Source organism: Maylandia zebra, linkage group LG7, assembly GCF_041146795.1.
Source record: "Maylandia zebra isolate NMK-2024a linkage group LG7, Mzebra_GT3a, whole genome shotgun sequence".
In the NCBI taxonomy this organism is placed as follows: domain Eukaryota; kingdom Metazoa; phylum Chordata; class Actinopteri; order Cichliformes; family Cichlidae; genus Maylandia; species Maylandia zebra.
Window position 1 is genome coordinate 61,429,027 of NC_135173.1, and position 13,660 is coordinate 61,442,686.

Consider the following 13,660-nt stretch of genomic DNA (forward strand, 5'->3'; position numbering starts at 1 on the left):
GAGCTCCGATCTAACAGTTTTGAACTTATAGTATGGAATAATTTTTTGTACCATAAAAGTCACAAAGGGAAAAAATATAATCCGAGCAAATAATTTAATTTCTTGGGCACAATCCTGCTTGCTTAAATCATTAGATTTGTGACTGTTTGGAGGGGAAGCCCAAAGAAAGCAAAGAAAGTGTCCTAATGTGACTGGTCACTTTCATGGACAGCTCAGGTTACTGCATTAAGTGGAGTTACATTGTTGCAGCATCCGTCCCCCAAAAAACCCCACTGTTTTAAATCATATTTGCTTGGAAAATAAAGTTTTCCAATAAAGAAAAAAAAAGGAAAAAAAAAAATCCAGATTCTTAAGTATCCATAGGATAGTGCCAAAAAATTATACGGAAAATGATAACATCAAGCGATAACAAAAGTCAATTTCAGTGAGAGATAAAAACACACATATATACAATAAGATGAGGCTAATAGAATATATTCACAGAAGTTTTTGTGATGGTGCAGTTTAACTGAACACTGCACTTTCACAAAAATCTAAACCTATGGGCTCAAAATGTGGTCATAAATATTTTGTACTTGTAAAAAAGATTTGTATGTGTAAAAAAGATTTGTGTGTGCATAAAAAAGATTTGTATGTGTAAAAAGAATTTGTGTGTGCGTAAAAAAAGATTTGTGTGTGCGTAAAAAAAGATTTGTGTGTGCGTAAAAAAAGATTTGTGTGTGCGTAAAAAAAGATTTGTGTGTGCGTAAAAAAAGATTTGTGTGTGCGTAAAAAAGATTTGTGTGTGCGTAAAAAAGATTTGTGTGTGCGTAAAAAAGATTTGTATGTGTAAAAAAGATTTGTGTGTGGACTTAGAAAAAAAAACCCTGCAAGTTACAAGTACGGATTTTTGACCCTATTTTTCTTCCCTTCATCTGATTGGTCAATGTCATGTCAATCACAAATGTAACAATCCAATCAGAGAACAGATGGGTTTGGCTGTCGGAGGGGCGCTTTTTTGAACTGCAGGTCCTTGAAGGGTGATACCGTTTGAAGCTGGAGGATCGCTATATAAATATCCGATAGCAGCTAGGTCCCCTAACTTTCAGTAGCTGTTGAAAGGAAAAAGTTGTGGTATATCAGTGGTTAGAAATAACATTATTACTTTAGGATTAGTTTAACACAAAGTCAGGGCTGACCCAGGACCATTGCTGTGAGTCACAGTGCGCAGCATAAAAGTCCTTTCACATCGGATGCAGGATACGCTGCTAATGCCAACTGCTAACTAAAAGCAAAGGATCCAGAATTTGTTATGCTGGCTGCTGGGCTCTGTGGGTTTTTGCAGCAGCTCTACCTGTACTAGATGCACCTGCTCCTTGTCTTTTCTATCTCTGACTTTATGTCCTCTACAAGAGTTTGTTTTTTTTGCTGGTTCTTCAAATGTTCAATAAAAACATGTATGCTAATTCATAACGAAGAAAGCTTTGTAATGAAGACTGTCATTTCCAAAACACTGCCCGCCCCCACCCCGCGGTCCGCAGCGCTGTTGAAAAGGCTGTGGAAGTCCCTGTATTAAACACGTAGACCTGTGACATAAAAATCACCAAACTTGGACGACCACAGACTGTTTTCCTTCGTGGTGATGAAGGAAAACGCTGGGTTGGCATGTAAAAGGGCATTTATTCCCTTCAAAGACCTGCAGTTCAAAAAAAGCGCCCCTCGACAGCCAAACCCATCTGTTCTCTGATTGGATTGTTACATTTCTGATTGACATGACATTGACCAATCAGATGAAGGGAAGAAAAATAGGGTCAAAAATCTGTACTTGTAACTTGCAGGGGTTTTTTTTCTAAGTCCACACACAAATTCTTTTTACACATACAAATCTTTTTTACGCACACACAAATCTTTTTTACAAGTACAAAATATTTATGACCACATTTTGAGCCCATATAAACCCTCGTATTACTGTAGTATTGTATCTTCTGGATGAGGTAGATGTGTGTTCATGTGTACATTTTTCTGCATCTGTGTGTGTTAGTGAATGAATAAGGCTTTAAGAGTATGTGGGGGCTCCAATGAAGAATAGTGAGCATTTGGACATTTACCCTGAGCTTTGATGCAAAATTTGGTGGGCTGAAAACAGGATATTACAATGGCGTAGATTTTAATAATGAATGCTAATAATTCACAGTGTCTAATATAACAGCCCCAGGTCAGTGACTGAGTTTTACTATCCCCTGTACATTTTTATTGGCCTGCAAAAAACAAAAACAAAACAAACAAATCCTTTATATTTTTAAATATTAACATTTTATTTCACTTCACTTTAATTTTGAAAAATAATTATTAAAAGACTGGTCTAGCACACCCCCTGCCCCTCTTTAAAGTCCCCTCTGCTTGCTGCAGGTATCACGGCGACAGAAAGTGGAATGTCAGCCGTCAACAAGCTGCGCATTTTAAACATGGTATCAAGGGAGTTTTTCCTTCCCACTGTTGCCAAAGTGCTTGCTCATAGGGGGTCATATGATTGTTGGGTTTTTCTCTGTATCTATGAAGCGCCTTGAGGCGACTTATGTTGTGATTTGGCGCTATATAAATAAAATTGAATTGAATTGAATAGAATAGAATATCAAGTTAACAGTTCAGCTGCATTTTTTAATGCAACTTCTGCAGCTTTACCAAGGAGGTTTCCTGTATAAAACAAACAATTGTGGATGGAGCAACTACAAAGTTCACTTTTCTTGATGTTGGAGTTTGTTGATTAGGTGGTTTGATGAATCCAGCCAACAAATATCTCCCCATTAACTGCAGCAGACCAATCTCCGCCTCAACCCAGTATCACAGAGAAATGTGTAATAGACACATCTCACTCCCACTTTTTCCCAGTAAAGGTTTTAATGGTGATTACAGGAATGGTTCTGCATGCTAGGAAAAAAATAAAAAACCTCTTTCTAATACACATGTACTTAAAGACTATTTAAATGAAGTAGTTCAAGCTCTGTTGAAGGAAAAGAGACAGAGTCAGTAATTAAAAAATTCAATTCAATCAGGAGGACACATTTGCTAGCTTTTGACCTTCTGTTGGATTCTGGTCTTGGAAGCTGTTGACGAGCTGCCCTCTATGGATCACTCTGCAGGTCATGCCCTCATATGAACCCTTGATCATAATAATAATAATAATAATAATAATAATAATAATAATAATAATAATAATGAATAATAATAATAATAATAATGGATTGAATTTATATAGGGCTTTTCGAGACCCTAAAAGCGCATTACAATTCCACTATTCATTCACTCTCACATTCACACACTGGTGGAGGCAAGCTATAGTTGTAGCCACAGCTGCCTTGGGGCAGACTGACAGACTGTTGACCATGTTGGCTGGGATGCTATAGTATCAGAGGAGTTTCTCGGTCCACACTGTCAAACACAACTATGACGCGTAGCACTGCGGTCTAATCTGTGCTTGATCAATTCTGTCGGAAGCCTGCTTGCTCATCCCACAGTAGCGACCCGATAGAAGACCTTGTCGTTCAAGGTTCAGCAGCTCAATGCTGAACGACATTTCAGACACTGAGATTCACCCTATAGCTGTCAGCGATCATGGTCCTGTATCTTTAACACTAATGCACAAGAATAATACTACGCCAAGAAAAAACTGGAGATTTAATATATCACTACTTAAAGATGAACACTTTATTAAATATTTTAAAAAAGAGTGGACTTCATATTTGGACTATAATGACACTCCCGAAACATCAGCTTCTGTTCTATGGGAAGCAGGGAAAGCTGTGATGAGAGGTAAAATAATTTCTTTCTCATCACATAAAAAGAAAAAAGAAAACAAAAATATTCAGGAATTAGAAAAAAACATCAAATCACTAGAAGAAGCCTACGCGTCCCACCAAGATCAGGAAACATTGAACAAAATACGCAAAACAAAACTAGAATTAAATGAGATAATTGATAAAAAAAACCCAAAATTCTTAGTACAAAGACTACGCCTACAAAATTATGAACATGGTAATAAATCCGGTCAATTTCTAGCAAACCAGCTAAAAATAAATAAAGAAAAAACAACTATATGTGCTGTTCAAGATTCATCTGGGAACACAATATATGATCCGATACAAATAAACAACATTTTCAGGGATTTCTATAAAACGTTGTATTCACCACAAATAAACCATCTAAAAAAGAAATTGATCAGTTTTTGGACAACATAACTCTTCCAAAATTATTGGACACTCAAGCAATGGCACTGGATTCACCACTGACACCAGGTGAACTCCAGGAAGCCCTGATAAGTATGCCCAATAATAAGGCTCCAGGTCCAGATGGCTTTCCTGCAGAATTCTACAAAGAATTCTGGTCGATTCTAGCACCAGTTTTCTACAGAACGTTGTTGGAAATTAAAGAAAAGGGCAGACTTCCATCAAATATGAATTCTGCAAACATTAATCTCCTGCTTAAACCAGGCAAAGACCCTGTATATCCCTCAAGCTATCGTCCAATATCCCTTATAAATGTAGACCTTAAAATAATCTGCAAAGCTCTCTCAAAGAGACTGGAGAAAATAACCCCCCTCTTAATTCATCCTGACCAAACTGGTTTCATAAAAGGTAGGCACTCATCAACAAATACACGTAGATTACTTAATTTGATAGACTACTCATACAGTAAAAACCTAGAAACTACAATATTCTCTTTAGACGCAGAAAAAGCATTTGACAGAGTTAACTGGAAATTTCTATTTGCAACTTTACACAAATTTGGTTTTGGATCCTCTTTCATAAACTGGTTAAAAATATTATATAATTCCCCAACAGCTTGTGTTAGAACAAATGACCAGACATCCTCCAGCTTCTGTCTCTTGAGGGGCACCAGGCAGGGATGCCCACTCTCCCCTTCACTGTTTGCAATTTTTATTGAACCCCTAGCAGCAGCAATTAGACAGAATTCAGTAATTAAGGGCATAAAATGCAAGAACGTGGAACATAAAATCAGCCTTTATGCGGATGATGTGTTACTCTTTCTCCAAAATTCACAAACCAATGTCTCTGGGGTGACTGAATTGATAAACTCTTTTGCAAGAATATCAGATTACTCAATTAACTGGTCAAAATCTACAGTTCTACCGATTAATTGCTCCCTCCATAATTCCTCTTCTACACCACTGCAATCGGGAAATATAAAATATTTAGGTATTAATGTTTCTCCCAAGCTTGCAGATCTAACTAAATTAAACCATATCCCAGTTTTAAAGAAGGTAGAAGATGATCTGGCTAGATGGAAATGTCTACCCATATCACTCATGGGAAGGGTTGCCGCTATAAAAATGATGGTCTTACCAAAAATAAATTATTTATTCTCAATGATCCCAACTAAACCGCCACAAGATTGGTTCAGATCTCTAGATTCATGTATGTCCAAATTCCTTTGGAAAAATAAACCCCCACGTATAAGCTTAAAAACACTACAAAAGACCAAGGATAAAGGAGAACTAGAACTGCCTAACTTTCAGTACTACTTCTTAGCCAACAGGCTTCAGTTTATCTCAGGATGGCTAAAACATACCCTCTTAGATGAACCTTGGCTAGATGTAGAACAAGCACTTTGCAATAATCTAGAGATCTCAGACCTACCATTTATCAGCTCAAACATCCAACGACATGAATGCTTTAAAAGCATCAACATCAGCTCTTCTCTGACAGCATGGTGGGAGTTTCTAAAATTGACGGCGTCTTCATTAATCCCATGCAAACGTACACCTATCTGGAACAACCCTGACATATTACAAAACAATAATATGATAAACTTTTCAGATTGGAGTGGTAAAGGAATCAAATATTTAGAACATATACTAGAAGGAACAGAATTTATTTCATTTGACGGACTAGTTACACAATATGGGATCAACAAGAAAAGATTTTTAGAATATCAACAAATTAAATCCATAGTAAAAAAGAAATTTAAACCGGGTCAAGTTGAACTACAAACACCACCAAGTGTGGTTCAATTTCTTACTCTTAAAACCCCCAAATTACTATCCAAAATATACAGAATGCTTTCTAAAACAGATGAATCAATATCACTTCCTATTGCAAAATGGGAAGCGGATTTATCAGTTAACTTAGACCTAAACTTCTGGTCTCAGATTTGCTTAAAAACCTTTCATCTAATTAGAAATCCCAGTCTTCAATTAATTCAATACAAAATATTACATAGAGTGCACTATACAGGTCATCGGATGTTCAAGATGGGCTTTACGTCTACCAACAACTGCTCACACTGCCAAACCAATTCACCAGACAATTATATCCACGCTCTTTGGTTCTGTCCACCAGTTCAGAAGTTTTGGCGCGAGATATGTGAAGACTTATCGAAGTGTCTGAAATGTAACATTCCAACTTCCCCCTTAGTGTGTTTGTTGGGCAGCTTAGATAATGTCACTTCAGAAAATAATATCGCCCATATGGTTTTCACTGCCCTATGCATAGCCAAGAAAACAGTCCTCATGAACTGGAAAAATAAAAATAATCTTAATTCTAACCAATATAGAAATTATCTATTAGATTACATTAGTCTTGATACAGCCTCTGCCACCACATCAGATCAATTGCTCTGGGCTCCTTTGATCAGCTCCATCACCTAGTGGGGGTGGGGGGTCATAGTTTGGTCCCGCCTTCACTGTTGTGATTGGTGTGGGGGTAGGGACAGGCTTAGGGCGTCGGGGGGTTCCCTGGAGGCATCTTCCTTGGGCGGCTCAACCCGGGGTAGCGGTCATGTCCGGTTAGGGGCTCTGTTGGCTCTCAGGTGACTGTTTCCTCGCGGCTGCGTGCAGCGGGGCTAGGGGAGGGTCTGTGCTGACGGACGTGGGTTACTGACCTGGTAGCCTGGCTGCCCCTGGGTGGGTCCGGGATGGGCGTGAGGTTCTGGGGGCGCTCCGTCTCTGGGCTGGGGCCCGGGCCAGGCCTCGGGGGCTTGGGTCCTGGTTGGTGTGTTGCCGGGGTTGTGGGTGGGTGGGTGCATGGGGGCCCAGCCCTGGAGCAGGGTGCCGCCGGTGCATCGAGCCACCTGGGGGGCTCTTCAACTGGTGGGGAAGATCGTCACATCTTGCAGGAGCTTTCCTCTCCTCAGGGGCTCTCTCTGCAGGAGGGGGAGATACAGGAGAGGTGGAGGAAGATCTCAGCCTGGGTGTTTATTGTCTTATGTAGTCTGGAAGATGAGTGGATGGTGGGGTGGGTGCGGTTTTCTCTGCGGTGGGGTTGGGTGGACTGTCCCGGGCTCTGTGGGGCCGGGAGGCGCTGCTGCGCTGAGCCCCGGTCTGGATGGGCCTGGGCCCCCTTTCCCTGGCGGGTCGCGGAGTATGGGGGTGCCTACTGGGGTCAGCGGGGGAGCTGGCCCCAGGGAGGGGTCACTTGCCCCCCCCTTCCTTCCCTCCCCATCTCCAGCTGCCTCCCTCTTCCCGCTCCACCACAACCACCCACACATGCAGGACCTTGGAGTAGGGGTATGTCACCAGGGGGGTGTCTGTCCCCACGTTGAAGTGAAAATAAAATAAACAATAAAAGGTGAATCAAATGGACCATTACGGCAAGGCTGGGATGGTCAATTTGGTAAAGTAAACCCGTTGGGCATCTTTCTTTGCCTTTAGACAACAATTCTGATGGCAAAAGAGCCAAACGGGACAGGCAAAAAAAAAAGAAAGAAAAAAAAAGAAGACCTTGTCTGTTACTGACAGGAGTGCGATGAGGTCACCCTTCTTGGGGTGGTTACTCCTCTTTTTCCCCCAGAGCTTCTAGACGAGTGTATATAGCAACTCCACTGGTGCTTCCAAATCTGCTTTGGTATATCGCCAGGTTCAGCAGCCTTCCTGTTCTTCATTAGGGTGATGGACTTCCTGATCTCTTCTCTGGTTGGTCTGCTGCAGTTAATGGGGAGATATTCGTTGGCTGGATTGATGTCTGGTGGATTTGGTGGTGCAGGTCTCTTCAGGAGATCCTCAAAGTGTTCAGACCATCTTTTCATCTGCTGCACTAGTCCTGTGATGGCCTTTCCCTCCTTGTCCTTGTTCTGGCTTGCTGTGCTTCCCACACAATTTCTTGCTTGTGTCGTAGAGCTGCTTCATGTTATCATTGTATGCTGTCTGTTCAGTGTCAGCTTCTAAGTCCATCTATGTAGTTGTTCTTATCCATCCTAATTAGGGCTGCCACGATTAGTCGACTAGTCACGATTACGTCGACTATCAAAATCATCGACGACTAATTTAATAGTTGACGCGTCGTTTGAAGCTTTGTAAGATCCTGAAAGATGCAGGAATAAGTAGTAGGATTTAAGAGTGTAATAACGGACTGAAACAGAAGATGGCAGCACTGCATGTACAAGGATGCCAGCTGCCGTTAAACCCCGAAGAAGAAGAAGCTGTGTCCCACAATTCATAGCGCAGCCCTGCTCAGTTGTCAACAATGGCGGCAGCTAATTAGTTTTAATATTACTCTTATTATTCTTTCTGGGTCACAAAATAAACGTTTAACATATTTTCAGGCAAGAATGTAGCTGTGTAAACCTCAAATATCTGCTCAGTTTGTCAAGACACCACATATTTTCAAAAGCGCTCCGACGTTTTCGGAGACGTCTGTTACCCACTAGCTCGATAGCTCACTAGAGCCCGTGAGAACACTGGACTCACGGCAAATCGTTTTCAAACCCACCGCCGTCTTTCGCTACTCAGGTTAAACATGATATATAAGTCACTTAGATAACTTAAAAATGTTATTGTTTGGCTTTTTTCAGTATTTCATTTGTTCCTGAGTAAATCAGTTTGGCTGAGGTTAAAGTTTTTACACAGCTGAGTAAACGTCAAACAGACAACTGATTATCAGAAGTGTGAGATGCTCAAGAATATACTCCGGTGTCCTGTTATATTTTAGATAGCAAGGAGTTTATTAAACTCCACCGAAACAATCTGCAAATTTCATTAAAATTTAATAAACTATCATCTTGTCTTTATTTTTAGTTAGCACATACCTTAAACACTTAAAGCTGTAAGCTAATGATAGTTATATAAGAGCATTTCTTTTTTTCAGATAAGTAGAGACTGTACTGGGGCTTAGATCATTTTAGTAATTGAGTATCTATTATTGCATCAAAAATCGAATAAGAAATACTTTTGTCTTATTAATGAGCAGTAATAAATATTCAAAAGACAAAAAACAGGTCTTTTAAAATGTTTAAATAGTTCACCTCCTCATAAGACCTTAAATATCTCCAAAATATTGTATATAACCAGATGCGTATCTTAATGATCTTAAAGTATGGTATCACTGTATTAGAGCACTAACTTACAAGAGCCAAGATATACCAAATTGAATCAAAAACTGTGACCCCAAAACTGTGCTATGAACAGAACCACAGATTTTGTAAACTGATCCATCCCCAGTAGATGTCAATAATAATAATTATAAATAGTAATTCAGTGTCTCTAAAGTTAGAAATATCCTGTCTCAGAGTGACGCTGAAAAACTAGTTCATGCATTTATTACTTCCAGGCTGGACTACTGCAATTCATTATTATCAGGACGTCCAAAAAACTTGCTGGAAAGCCTTCAGCTAATCCAAAATGCTGCAGCAAGAGTCCTGACAGGGACTAGAAAGAGAGAGCATATTTCTCTTGTTTTGGCTTCCCTTCATTGGCTTCCTGTTAAATCCAGAATTGAATTCAAAATCCTGCTCCTCACATACAAGGTCTTAAATAATCAGGCCCCATCTTATCTTAATGACCTTGTAGTACCATATCACCCTATTAGAGCACTTCGCTCTCGCACTGCAGGCCTACTTGTTGTTCCTAGAGTATTTAAAAGTAGAATGGGAGGGAGAGCCTTCAGTTTTCAGGCCCCTCTTCTGTGGAACCAGCTTCCAGTTTGGATTCGGGAGACAGACACTATCTCAACTTTTAAGATTAGGCTTAAAACTTTCCTTTTTGCTAAAGCATATAGTTAGGGCTGGACCAGGTGACCCTGAATCCTCTCTTAGTTATGCTGCAATAGACGTAGGCTGCCGGGGATTCCCATGATGCATTGGAGTTTTTCCTTTCTTGTCACCTTTATCACGCACTATGTGTTGATAGACCTCTCTGCATTGAATCATATCTGTTATTAACCTCTGTCTCTCTTCCACAGTAGGGCTGGGCCATATTATACCATTCACGGTAATACCGGTATAATGTTAGGCAACGATAGGAAAATGAAATATCGCGATAGAATATGAGTAAAACGCGCATGCGCAGTGCCTTTGTTTTCATACGCACATGGCCGATTGTTGAGTGAAACAGATGAACCAGAATTGGTTTGTAAAAATGGTGCAACTTCAGTGATGTGGAACTGGTTTGGTGTTTGTCCGTCAGATACACGACAAAGCACATTTTTTTGCAGAACGTGCAAGCGGCCGTCGTTATTGTCGTATTTGTCGGACTAAGATGCTCTTAAAGCTGGGAGTAATCTGGGTCCTAAACTCCGTCTTTTTCATGTCAAACAACACTGCAGCATCACTGCGAGTTAAAAACTGTCTAAATTCTTTCATCTTTAATAAAAACAATCAGCATTGCTGCTTTACCAGGTGTAACTATGAAGTTTAACTTCCAGGCATCTATGAAAACAAAATTTATTACATTTAACGGAGTTAGAAGTTAGCAGGAAGCTAGCGGAAGTTAGCTCGCTAGTTTCGCTAGTTACCTAAGCATGATATAGCATGTTCTGACTGAGAGATTTCTGAAAAAAAATCAAACGTACAGCTCTGCTATCACTTCCAACATAAATGAAGACAGGAAACTAAACAGCAGTGACGTTTGTAGGGTTACTGAAGTTGGGCTAGTTGGTATATAATGATGTGCTACGTGATCGCTAGCGACACAGCTATGTTAGCATAACATAAACAGTGAAGCTGGAGGACGAACACTAACACTTTTCCACTTATAAAAGTTAACGTAAAGGTTCCTCATGGTTAGAGACAAATGCAATCGCATGGCAGGATGCTGTAAACGGACCAAACTTCAGTCAGGAGAACAACTGAGATAATCCATCCACAATACGAGGTTAGTCATTAATATACTGCAACAACATGGGAATAGAGCAGCTGCCAGAGAATTCAACATTAATGAATCAATGGTACAGAAGTGGAGGAAGCAAGAAGAATGAGTTTAATAAAGTTTGATTTATCTGACTGCTTTGTTTCGCTTAATGTGCCTTATAATCCCGTGCACCTTATGGTCCGAAAAATACGTACTGCACACTGCAGTTTAATGTTGCAAATCACCTCTTTTTAACTTCAGTGGATATTATACATGGTTATGCTCAGGATATGTCAGCCCATTTCTACTGGAAATGCCTTTTGGTTAAACTTTCAGCAAGGAATTTGCATTTGCACTGTTACATTTTTATAAAGCTTTAATGTACATAAAAACCAGCTTCTTGTTTAAGTGAAAATAAATGGAAGGTTGTCTTTTTGTGCTAGTAATGTTGTGGAGTTGTATTTTGTCTCGCATCAATTATATCGTCAGTTATATCGTTATCGCAAATTTTCAAATATATATCGTGATAAATATTTTTGGCCATATCGCCCTGCTCTATTCCACAGCATGTCTTTTATCCTGTCTTCCTTCTCTCACCCCAACCGGTTGCAGCAGATGGCCGCCCCTCCCTGAGCCTGGTTCTGCCAGAGGTTTCTTCCTGTTAAAAGGGAGTTTTTCCTTCCCACTGTCGCCAAAGTGCTTGCTCATAGGGGGTCATATGATTGTTGGGTTTTTCTCTGCATCTATGAAGCGCCTTGAGGCGACTTTTGTTGTGATTTGGCGCTATATAAATAAAATTGAATTGAACTGAACTGAACTGAACTGTGTCCAACCAAACAACCCTCAGGACAATGGCTCAGAGTTTTAATGGCCCATGTACATTTTTATTGGCTTGTGAGAAAAAACTTCTATTGCCATATTTTTTAAATCTTGATGCAACTTATTTTACATAAGTCACAAAATAATCTGGGGTATAAACAAACGGCTTACGTAATAAGGACATAAATTTGCTTTTTTTGGTCTCCAGTGAGCTCCTCTGCAAAGGACTGGATTTCTCTTCTACGTCCTAACACTCAAAATTCCAGTGGTGCAATGAGATAAAAAGATGTCACTCAAAAGTTCTCCTCATACAGGACAAGTTACGCATTGATTCGTAGGTTTAACACAAATTACTAACAACAGCCATAACTAAATTATTTATTGTGCGACAATAACTCGACTTCGTTTGTCAACTCTAACTGTGAAATAATAAATAAGCGATCAAGCTAACAAGCTAGTCGGGTAACATAGTGCATCTTCCACACGCCAGCTGCAACCGACCACAGACGTCAGCTATGGTTTTACTGGCCAGCCAACGGTCTGTTATCCCTTGGATCGTTTAAGCGCTTATATCACATACCTCAGTCAATTACACCACCAAAGGCAGCTTCACGTATCACATTCTTGAGAAGACACAGGATTTGCAATAAATGATAATGTTAGCAATCTAACTGGGTTAACCACTTACCGAAACAGGCTAACAGTTGGATGTGAGAGGTTCCCGAAAATTTTCCTCAGTGTTCTGTTTGGTTAGGTCGTTTCACAGCTTTGGAAAAGCTCGCATTGTTAGAAAATTGCCTTATTCATCAAACCAGTGCTAAACACAACCTATTCTGTGCATATCTGCACAACAGTTTTCCAGCTAGCGGTTTCAGGAAGATATCATTGTTCGAAAAGCGGAAAGAACTCGTTCGGATTCGGAGGAGTCGTCGCGGTCTTCTTCTTCTTCTTAATATTTATTGGTTGGCAAGTAGCGAAATTCTTCTTCTTCCTCCCCTGTTTTTTTGGCGGTTGGCAAATAACTTCTAGGTGCAATACCGCCACCTTTTAGATTGGAGTATAGCACAGAATCTATAGTACCGCCAAATACATTTCTTTTTAAAATTCCCGTCTCCTTCAAAAATGTAAAAATATCAGCAAAAACTATATGCCCTGAGTCTCTTTGAAAGTCTCTTTGTTTCTTTTTGTAGTTTATTAGATTTTGGGAACATTTTTTAAAATCTTTTGAAAGCCTTATTCTGTTGTTTAACTGCTAATGTACATTTTTGTGTCCACCATGCAACAAATCCCAAAAGGTTGATTCTTTTCATCTGGGCATAGTGTTTTCAAATCAGAAACCTTGGAATGTTATAGGTGACCGAGTTGATCATACAGACAATTGGTACACCCTACACCCAGTAAACCATATACAGACTTAGTGTAGATTCCCCTGGTATGAGATGTGGTATGAGATCCAGTCAATAGCAGTTTCTTGTTCTAACTGCTTGAGACAATCTATCACCTTCTTCCTGTAACCACTTCCTGGGTCTCGTTTCAGGGGCTCATAAGTATTTTTGTCACTGAGCAGTGACAACATTTTCTCATGATAATCTTTCTGGTGCACAACCGTGCACCTACCCTTGTCTGCCAGATAATGTTATTGTCATTATAAGTGATGTGAGTGCCTTCCTCCCCTCCATGTTGATGTTGGATGCTGGGGGCTTAGCATTGCTGAAACAGGCTCAAACTTTCGTCTGTAGTCCAACTTACTTACCTGGATGATTGAGCATGTTATTATAGCTATTG

General features: G+C 40.0%; 1 protein-coding gene across 1 annotated transcript in view; it reads right to left on the reverse strand.

Annotated features, from left to right (window-relative positions):
• mvb12ba (multivesicular body subunit 12Ba) overlaps positions 1-12,834 on the reverse strand; it is a 29,269-nt gene extending 16,435 nt beyond the window's left edge. The window contains exon 1 of the mRNA XM_024800816.2: positions 12,564-12,834. The gene's annotated coding sequence lies outside the window, so the exon portion shown is untranslated. The remainder of the gene's footprint in view (positions 1-12,563) is intronic.
• Between the last annotated feature and the right edge of the window lie 826 nt (positions 12,835-13,660).